This window comes from Pinus tabuliformis, chromosome 4_1, assembly GCF_031772625.1.
Source record: "Pinus tabuliformis cultivar Carrire ecotype Pingquan chromosome 4_1, CPIR1, whole genome shotgun sequence".
Classification (NCBI taxonomy): domain Eukaryota; kingdom Viridiplantae; phylum Streptophyta; class Pinopsida; order Pinales; family Pinaceae; genus Pinus; species Pinus tabuliformis.
This window is the reverse complement of record NC_142303.1, coordinates 359,456,632-359,466,696: the sequence shown is the minus strand read 5'-3', so window position 1 is coordinate 359,466,696 and position 10,065 is coordinate 359,456,632. Positions and strand designations below refer to the sequence as shown.

The 10,065-nt window shown below is 34.4% G+C and overlaps 1 pseudogene; it reads left to right on the top strand.

Annotated features, from left to right (window-relative positions):
* Nucleotides 1-387: 387 nt before the first annotated feature.
* On the top strand, nt 388-7,894 carry LOC149175770 (cyclin-dependent kinases regulatory subunit 1-like; annotated as a pseudogene).
* Nucleotides 7,895-10,065: the final 2,171 nt, after the last annotated feature.

Sequence of the window (10,065 nt, the reverse complement as noted above, 5' to 3'; positions counted from 1 at the left end):
ATTGGAGTTTGCAGAAGACAGGCGTACTAAGAAGAGGACTTCCTCAGGAAGAAATACAATGTCTTGGATGAAGGAACTCCTGTTGGTTTGATTGGTTAGCAACAGGGGAAAGCTCTTTGTGAATTTCGCAGCCTATGGTTTATACAGATTGGGTTCTTTCTCCATTAAGCTTTCTTGCAGGCTTCCATATTGAAAAAAAGAAACATTCCTTGACCATGTCTCGGTATTAACCCGGTATGATTTAACTACAAAGCCAAGAACAAAGTATCTATTAGCTATAAAATCCATTCTGTGATTCAACATTTTACAGACATCTATGCATCAAGAATTAATGCCCAGAAAAATGGGGCTCTGCAACAACCTTGTAAAAATGAGAAATACACCAGGATGCCTCAAATTCAGTACTCAGAGAAATACACTGATGATACTTATGAATACAGGTTTGTAACTCAGAGCTTGCGCTATTTTTTTGTTAAATAAAATATTTGTTTTGCTTTTTGGCTGGATGGTGGAATTTCAATAATCTGTTAGAGATTCCTCTGATGTTGGTGATATCGTTCGTCTTCTACGATTTGGGCAAAATGATAGTTTCATATCTCAGATACCTAGTTTATATAGGGTTAGGTACATTCTTCAAATATTGTAATACTTTTCATGTGTGGATTTATATGATGGGGTTAGGTTATGTTGCGCACATACAGAGGCTTGGTCATGTACTCACTTTTTGTCTTTTTCTATGGAATAGACGTATGCTTAATAATCAACACTATCAAACCAAAGTTTCAATGATATTGTTGAATATGCAGCGTAGATATTTGGTTTCAATGTTGAGTCCTTGTTTATTGTTAATCCATTTGGAAAATACAACAATATCCCTCTCTGTAGCCAAGCTCTCATATACCATATAATCCTATTTGATGGGTCTGGAATGATCAAAGTATCCCAATTTTGCTGTGATGATCTCTGGTAAATCTAAGCTATAATTAGCTGTGTCCACTAGGGCAACTGATGTTGCAGACCAGTGGGTAGCAGGTGGAGGAGCTTGGCATGTGACTGTAGCTCGTGGTTGGGTAGAATATCCAAATTGTAAATACTCGATGGCATTCATTGGTGTATGGATTTGTTGCGAGAATGAACAGCTGGGGGATGATTTGTGGGGTATCAGGTTGGAGTTTGTAGAAGACAGGCATACTAAGAAGAGGACTTCTTCGAGAAGAAATACAATGTCTTGGATGAAGGAACTCCTGTTGGTTTGATTGGTTAGCAACAGGGGAAAGCTCTTTGTGAATTTTGCAACCTGTGGTTTATACAGATTGGGTTCTTTCTCCATTAAGCTTTCTTGCAGGCTTCCATATTGAAAAAAAGAAACATTCCTTGACCATGTCTCGGTATTAACCCAGTATGATTTAACTGTAGAGCCAAGAACAAAGTATCTATTAGCTACAAAATCCATTCTGCTATTCAACCTTTTACAGACATCTATGCATCAAGAATTAATGCCCAGAAAAATGGGGCTCTGCAACAACCTTGTAAAAATCAGAAATACACCAGGATGCCTCAAATTCAGTACTAAGAGAAATACACTGATGATACTTATGAATACAGGTTTGTAACTCAGAGCTTGCGCTATTTTTTTTGTTAAATAAAATATTTGTTTTGATATTTGGCTAGATGGTGGACTTTCAGTAATCTGTTAGAGATTCCTCTGATGTTGGTGACATCGTTCGTCTTCTACGATTTGGGCAAAATGATAGTTTCATCTCTCAGATACGTAGTTTATATGGGGTTAGGTGCATTCTTCAAATATTGTAATACTTTTCATGTGTGGATTTATATGATGGGGTTAGGTTATGTTGCGCACATACAGAGGCTTGGTCATGTACTCTCTTTCTTTCTTTTTCTATGGAATAGACGTATGATTAATAATCAACACTATCAAACCATAGTTTCAATGGTATCGTTGAATATGCCGCGTAGATATTTGGTTTCAATGTTGAGTCCTTGTCTATTGTTAATCCCTTTGGAAAATACAACAATATCTCTCTCTGTGGCCAAGCTCTCATATACCATATAATCCTATTTGATGGGTCTGGAATGATCAAAGTAACCCAATTTTGCTGTGATGATCTCTTGTAAATCTGAGCTATAATTAGCTGTGTCCACTAGGGCAATTGATGTTGCAGACCAGTGGGTAGCAGGTGGAGGAGCCTGGCATCTGACTGCAGCTCGTGGTTGGGTAGAATATCCAAATTTTAAATAATTGATGGAATTCACTGGTGTATGGATTTGTTGCGAGAATGAACCGCTGGGGGATGATTTGTGGGATATCAGATTGGAGTTTGCAGAAGACAGGCGTACTAAGAAGAGGACTTCCTCAGGAAGAAATACAATGTCTTGGATGAAGGAACTCCTGTTGGTTTGATTGGTTAGCAATAGGGGAAAGCTCTTTGTGACTTTTGCAGCCTGTGGTTTATACAGATTGGGTTCTTTCTCCATTAAGCTTTCTTGCAGGCTTCCATATTGAAAAAAAGAAACATTCCTTGACCATGTCTCGGTATTAACCCAGTATGATTTAACTGCAGAGCCAAGAACAAAGTATCTATTAGCTACAAAATCCATTCTGCTATTCAACATTTTACAAACATCTATGCATCAAGAATTAATGCCCAGAAAAATGGGGCTTTGCAACAACCTTGTAAAAATGACAAATACACCAGGATGCCTAAAATTTAGTACTCAGAGAAATACACTGATGATACTTATGAATACAGGTTTGTAACTCAGAGCTTGAGCTATTTTTTTTGTTAAATAAAATATTTGTTTTGATTTTTGGCTAGATGGTGGACTTTCAGTAATCTGTTAGAGATTCCTCTGATGTTGGTGATATCGTTCGTCTTCTACGATTTGGGCAAAATGATAGTTTCATCTCTCAGATACCTAGTTTATATGGGGTTAGGTGCATTCTTCAAATATTGTAATACTTTTCATGTGTGGATTTATATGATGGGGTTAGGTTATGTTGCGCACATACAGAGGCTTGGTCATGTACTCACTTTCTGTCTTTTTCTATGGAATAGACATATGCTTAATAATCAACACTATCAAACCGTGTTAGTGATGCCTGTCATGAATTAACATGTATTCTTAGTCGTAGAGTAGGCCTTAAGCCAGGGGCAGACCCTGCATCCAATTTTGAGCTTTTCATTCTTTGTTGGACAAGCCTTTGTTTTTAGACCTGCTTGATTTCTGTCAAGTGAAAATAAGAACCTCTCAGTTAGTATATAAAAGTATGTAATGTCAAATATCTTAATAAAATTGAAGGAATCGTTTCCCATGATATCTGGAATTTATTAAGAAATTTTCTTTTGCCGAGCTAAAGGATCGACGATCGTTCCAATCCTGCAATCATATCTGTTAACTTCAAAATTTCCTTATAAGATGTATTCGAAATTCTCTGTCATCATGGCCCTCCACCCAACCTATTGATGTCTAGATTGAAGGATTTCCATGAATTTATGTAGGTCCCTTTAAAGTTAGAATGCCAGATAATTAAATAAATGCAGAGAAGGAGACAATGTGTCCACGTTGTTCTTACATTGCAAATAATTTCCTGGAAGTTTGGACATATATTAAATAAATGCCCGATAACTACTTTTGGTCAGTTACAATCAGATGCATATCAAAGTTTCTTTGAGATAATGCATATCAAAGTTTCTTTGAGATATTTATAGTTTTATCTTTGAGTGTGGGTATGCTTGATTGCTGGCTGTCTAGGTGGTGAGTTGAATATCTGTAATTAGGGTTTTATTTCACCCAAATGGATTATTTTGATGATTGGGCATTATGTGTCATCTCTAGACATGTGGTTCTCCCTTCGGAAACTACCAGATTGCTTCCCAAGAACTGACTTCTCAATGAAGTAAGCACCGCATTTTTGTTCTCAAATGCTATTTTTAATGCAAATGCATCTGTTTTGCCAACTTCCCAATGTGGTAATTAGCACCTAATTTGTTTTCAAATGCCATTTTTAATGCGATAATCTGTTTGTTTGTTTTATTTTTTATTTTTATTATTATAAACATATTAATAATTTTAACCAAATTGATATTATTTTTGGTCCAGAACGAATGGCGAGCCATTAGAGTTCAACAGTCTCGTGGATGGGTGCACTATGCCATTCATCGTCCTGAGCCACACATCATTTAGAATGCCAGGTAATTAAATAAATGCAGAGAAGCAGACGATGTAATTTGCCCTGTCAATGCAGCCCCTGGTTTACTAAGATTTATTACTAATCGCCTCAGAGTTACTTTTGATGTAGTTTTCTTTAATGGGTACCCTTGGCATTGGCCTTGAGTTGCTTTAGCCACGAAGGAGAAAATACAAACTCGTCAACGTCAGTGTACATCATACATTGACACTTCTGTTTGGCCATGAGAGCACAGTGTGAGAATCCAGATTCCTGTGTCTTGGCCCATGGCCATGGATGCCTGCTTACCTTGTAATTTTCTGGCAGTAACCCTTCAACAGTTTCTGCCAGATCGTCTTCACTGTTGTTATCATACAGAAAGAAGTGTTCCACACCCAGATGAGAATGGTAGATAACCCATTCTCTTATGTATTTTGCAACGTTGAACACCATGGTGACGGCATAGAGTAGTTTCATTTTCTGTGCATTATCTTGAGTACTACTTTTGCTTGAATGATGAGATGGCGGGATTTCATAATAAGCGACGGAAGGAATTGATTTCCCATGGATTCGAAGAGTGATTTTGGAGGCAATGAGCTGATAACGAACTGATTCATTGGGATGCTCGCATCTAAAGACTTCTTGTGCAGAGAGTGTGACCATAGTTTCAATGGTATTGTTGAATATGCAGCGTAGATATTTGGTTTCAATGTTGAGTCCTTGTCTATTGTTAATCCCTTTGGCAAATACAACAATATCCCTCTCTATGGCCAAGCTCTCATATACCATATAATCCCATTTGATGGGTTTGGAATGATCGAAGTAACCCAATTTTGCTGTGATGATCTCTGGTAAATCTGACCTATAATTAGCTGTGTCCACTAGGGCAACTGATGTTGCAGACCAGTGGGTAGCAGGTGGAGAAGCCTGGCATCTGACTGCAGCTCGTGGTTGGGTAGAATATCCAAATTGTAAATACTCGATGGCATTCACTGGTGTATGGATTTGTTACGAGAATGAACCGCTGGGGGATGATTTGTGGGATGTCAGATTGGAGTTTGTAGAAGACAGGCGTACTAAGAAGAGGACTTCCTCAGGAAGAAATACAATGTCTTGGATGAAGGAACTCCTGTTGGTTTGATTGGTTAGCAAAAGGGGAAATCTCTTTGTGAATTTGGCAGCCTGTGGTTTATACAGATTAGGTTCTTTCTCCATTAAGCTTTCTTGCAGGCTTCCATATTGAAAAAAAGAAACATTCCTTGACCATGTCTCGGTATTAACCTGGTATGATTTAACTACAGAGCCAAGAACAAAGTGTCTATTAGCTACAAAATCCATTCTGTTAGTCAACATTTTACAGACATCTATGCATCAAGAATTAATGCCCAGAAAAATGGGGCTCTGCAACAACCTTGTAAAAATGAGAAATACACCAGGATGCCTCAAATTCAGTACTCAGAGAAATACACTAATGATACTTATGAATATAGGTTTGTAACTCAGAGCTTGAACTATTTTTTTTGTTAAATAAAATATTTGTTTTGCTTTTTGGCTGGATGGTGGACTTTCAGTAATCTGTTAGAGATTCCTCTGATGTTGGTGATATCGTTCATCTTCTACGATTTGGGCAAAATGATAGTTTCATCTCTCAGATACCTAGTTTATATGGGGTTAGGTGCATTCTTCAAATATTGTAATACTTTTTATGTGTGGATTTATATGATGGGGTTAGGTTATGTTGCACACATACAGAGGCTTGGTCATGTACTTACTTTCTATCTTTTTCTATGGAATAGACGTATTCTTAGTAATCAACACTATCAAACCGTGTTAGTGATGCCTGTCATGAATTAACATGTATTCTTAGTCGTAGAATAGGCCTTAAGCCAGGGGCAGACCCTGCATCCAATTTTGAGCTTTTCATTCTTTGTTGGACAAGCCTTTGTTTTTAGACCTGCTTGATTTCTGTCAAGTGAAAATAAGAACCTCACAGTCAGTATATAAAAGGATGTAATGTCAAATATCTTAATAAAATTGAAGGAATCGTTGCCCATGATATCTGGAATTTATTAAGAAATTTTCTTTTGTCGAGCTAAAGGATCGACGATCGTTCCAATCCTGCAATCATATCTGTTAACTTCAAAATCTCCTTATAAGATGTATTCGAAATTCTCTGTCATCATGGCCCTCCACCCAAGACAACCTATTGATGTCTAGATTGAAGGTTTTCCATGAATTTATGTAGGTCCCTTTAAAGTTAGAATGCCAGGTAATTAAATAAATGCAGAGAAGGAGACGATGTGTCCACGTTGTTCTTACATTGCAAATAATTTCCTGGAAGTTTGGACATATATTAAATAAATGCCCGATAACTGCTTTTGGTCAGTTACAATCAGATGCATATCAAAGTTTCTTTGAGATATTTATAGTTTTATCTTTGAGTGTGGGTATGCTTGATTGCTGGCTGTCTAGGTGGTGAGTTGAATATCTGTAATTAGGGTTTTATTTCACCCAAATGGATTATTTTGATGATTGGGCATTATGTGTCATCTCCAGACATGTGGTTCTCCCTTCGGAAACTACCAAATTGCTTCCCAAGAACTGACTTCTCAATGAAGTAAGCACTGCATTTTTGTTCTCAAATGCTATTTTTAATGCAAATGCATATGTTTTGCCAACTTCCCAATGTGGTAATCAGCACCTAATTTGTTTTCAAATGCCATTTTTAATGCAAATGCATATGTTTTTCCAACTTCCCAATGTGGTAATCAGCACCTAATTTGTTTTCAAATGCCATTTTTAATGCGATAATCTGTTTGTTTGTTTTATTTTTTATTTTTATTATTATAAACATATTAATAATTTTAACCAAATTGATATTATTTTTGGTCCAGAACGAATGGCGAGCCATTGGAGTTCAACAGTCTTGTGGCTGGGTGCACTATGCCATTCATCGTCCTGAGCCACACATCATTTAGAATGCCAGGTAATTAAATAAATGCAGAGAAGGAGGCGATGTGTCCATGTTGTTCTTACATTGAAAATCATTTCCTGGAAGTTTGGACATATATTAAATAAATGCCCAATAACTGCTTTTGGTCAGTTACAATCAGATGCATATCAAAGTTTCTTTGAGATATTTATAGTTCTACCTTTTAGTGTGGGTATGCTTGATTGATGGCTGTCTAGGTGGTGAGTTGAATATATGTAATTAGGGTTTTATTTCACCCAAATGGATTATTTTGATGATTGGGCGTTATGTGTCATCTCCAGACATGTGGTTCTCCCTCCGGAAACTGCCAAATTGCTTCCCAAGAACCGACTTCTCAATGAGGTAAGCACCGCATTTTTGTTCTCAAATGCTATTTTTAATGCAAATGCATTTGTTTTTCCAACTTCCCAATGTGGTAATCAACACCTAATTTGTTTTCAAATGCCATTTTTAATGTGATAATCTGTTTGTTTGTTTTATTTTTTATTTTTATTATTATAAACATATTAATAATTTTAACCAAATTGATATTCTTTTTGGTCCAGAACGAATGGCGAGCCATTGGAGTTTAGCAGTCTCATGGATGGGTGCACTATGCCATTCATCGTCCTGAGCCACACATCATGTTATTCAGAAGACCTTTGAATTACCAGCAAAACCAACAGCAACAGGCTGGGGCTCAATCTCAACCTATGGTTCTGAAAGCCCAGTGAGTTCTATTGTGGGCAAAGCAGGGGCTCAATCTCAACCTATGGGTCTGAATGCCCAGTGAGTTTTATTGTGGGCAAAGCGGACTGACCTGCCTGATGTGCTCAATTTTGAATAATTGATTGGATTTTATTATATAAACAATTGAGAGAAACAAAGAATAATAATTTGTATAATTTTGATTAAGGATTTATTTTATTTTAGGCAATTTATTGACTAGGTTTAGTTTGAGTGATTGAATTATTATAATATTTATTATTTTGAACCAAAATACAATTCTTTCAATTTAACATTTCTATCGGCTTCTCTTTGCACCTTTTGGGGCAATTGCTAGTTATATTAAGTTACTTGAAAAATCGGTCTCCTACAATGTATTTTAGGTATCAGAGGAGGGAAATGGTTATTTCCATTGATTGAGGAATCATTTAGGCAATTTCAGTCTTGTAGAAAAGATTCGTGTTGGTTTAGCCTGGGCCCGAAACTTTTTCGTTGTCATCTAATTAATGAATGCATTAGGTTGACCATAACAAAATATCCATTTTCAGAATACACATAACTAACTATTGCAATTGTAACTCATTATCATCCACCCTTGCTTTCAACAATGTCCATTCACATGTCGCTATTCTTCTCCACTCTATGCCTTACGACGTTTCCTTTGCAACATAAGGTGCAAATGCTAGTGTGTGTGTATATATATATATATATATATATGAATTAACACTTACATGAAATTAAATGACAAAACATTTATAACTTAAAGAATTTTATAGGTATGAACAAGCACAGAAGGTGAAATAAGAGGGATAAAATGTTTATATGTGTGTGTGAGACCAAAAAATTATAAGTTAAATAATTTGATTATTTTTTATGTTTCATAAATGTAGGTTTAAAATAAATTTATACTCATTTATAATAGTTAAAAATCTTGTTTTATAATTAATTAATTATAATATTTGAAATATGATTTAAAACTTATTTTTACCAGATTTAAGATGGATCTAGGTGGTATAATATATCTACTTGATATTGAAATAGTTTATTTACAATTTACGTTCTCCACATTAAAATATTAAATCATGCCCCTCATAATTTTTTTCCTGTATGTATACATTTAATTTTTTTATTATTAATATTTTCTAAAAATATTGCATATCAAATATATATTAAACATTGAATGGATTACAAATATCTCTCATACATTGAATTAGAAAGAAACTATTAATCGAATAAGGATTCTCTCAAGCTTACTCTCTCTATATATGTTTCATGTTAAAATCTTTTACTCAACCTGTATATTGAAATATTTTATAGTATATCACATGTAAACTGACCGTCGAATGAATTACACATCATATAATATCAATAATAGTATTTCCTGTCATCGAAAGTAAATATAAAATTATGTTATTTAATATGGACATTGAAATATTTTACTTATAGTTGAGTAAAATATTTTTTGTTGTTAATATATTTTTGTTTTAAATATCACATGTAAATTCATCATAGAATGAATTACACATCATATAAAATCAATAATACTATTTCCTATCATCTTCATATTAAGTAGTGAAGAAATTACATTTCTTCCTCGTACTAAAAAGTATTTTTTTATTACTTTCGGTTACTTTATATATTTATATAAAGTTATATAAACTTAAGGCGAAAATTGAAGTATCTTAATTATGACCAACATTAATTTCTTTTTCTTTTATTATTTTTATTTGTTAATTTAAATTAATATAGAGGGTCTCTCGATGCAATTAATTAAAAATTTTATAATTTAAATTAATAAAAAAAATATTTTTTAAATTATGAATTTTAATTTAAACTTGCATATTCCCTTTTACCAATCACCAATTTTACATAATTGCACCAAGGTGCATTCTATAGCCCAGTATGACCCCGATGTGTAAGTATGTCACGTCCTAAAAAAATAATAAAAATAATTTTAGCTAATGTCAACGAAAACATTAGCTTAAATTATATATAGCTTGAATCTTTAGATTATATATAAATTTTTAATCTTATTAATGGACTAACATTAATTATTAAAATATAAATATGTATTATTATATATAATTTGAATGGATAATAAATTATCTCATGAATTTAATAGTTCCTGTATCATATAGGTGAAGTTGAATGGATCATACTTTCACTTTTATGGAATTTT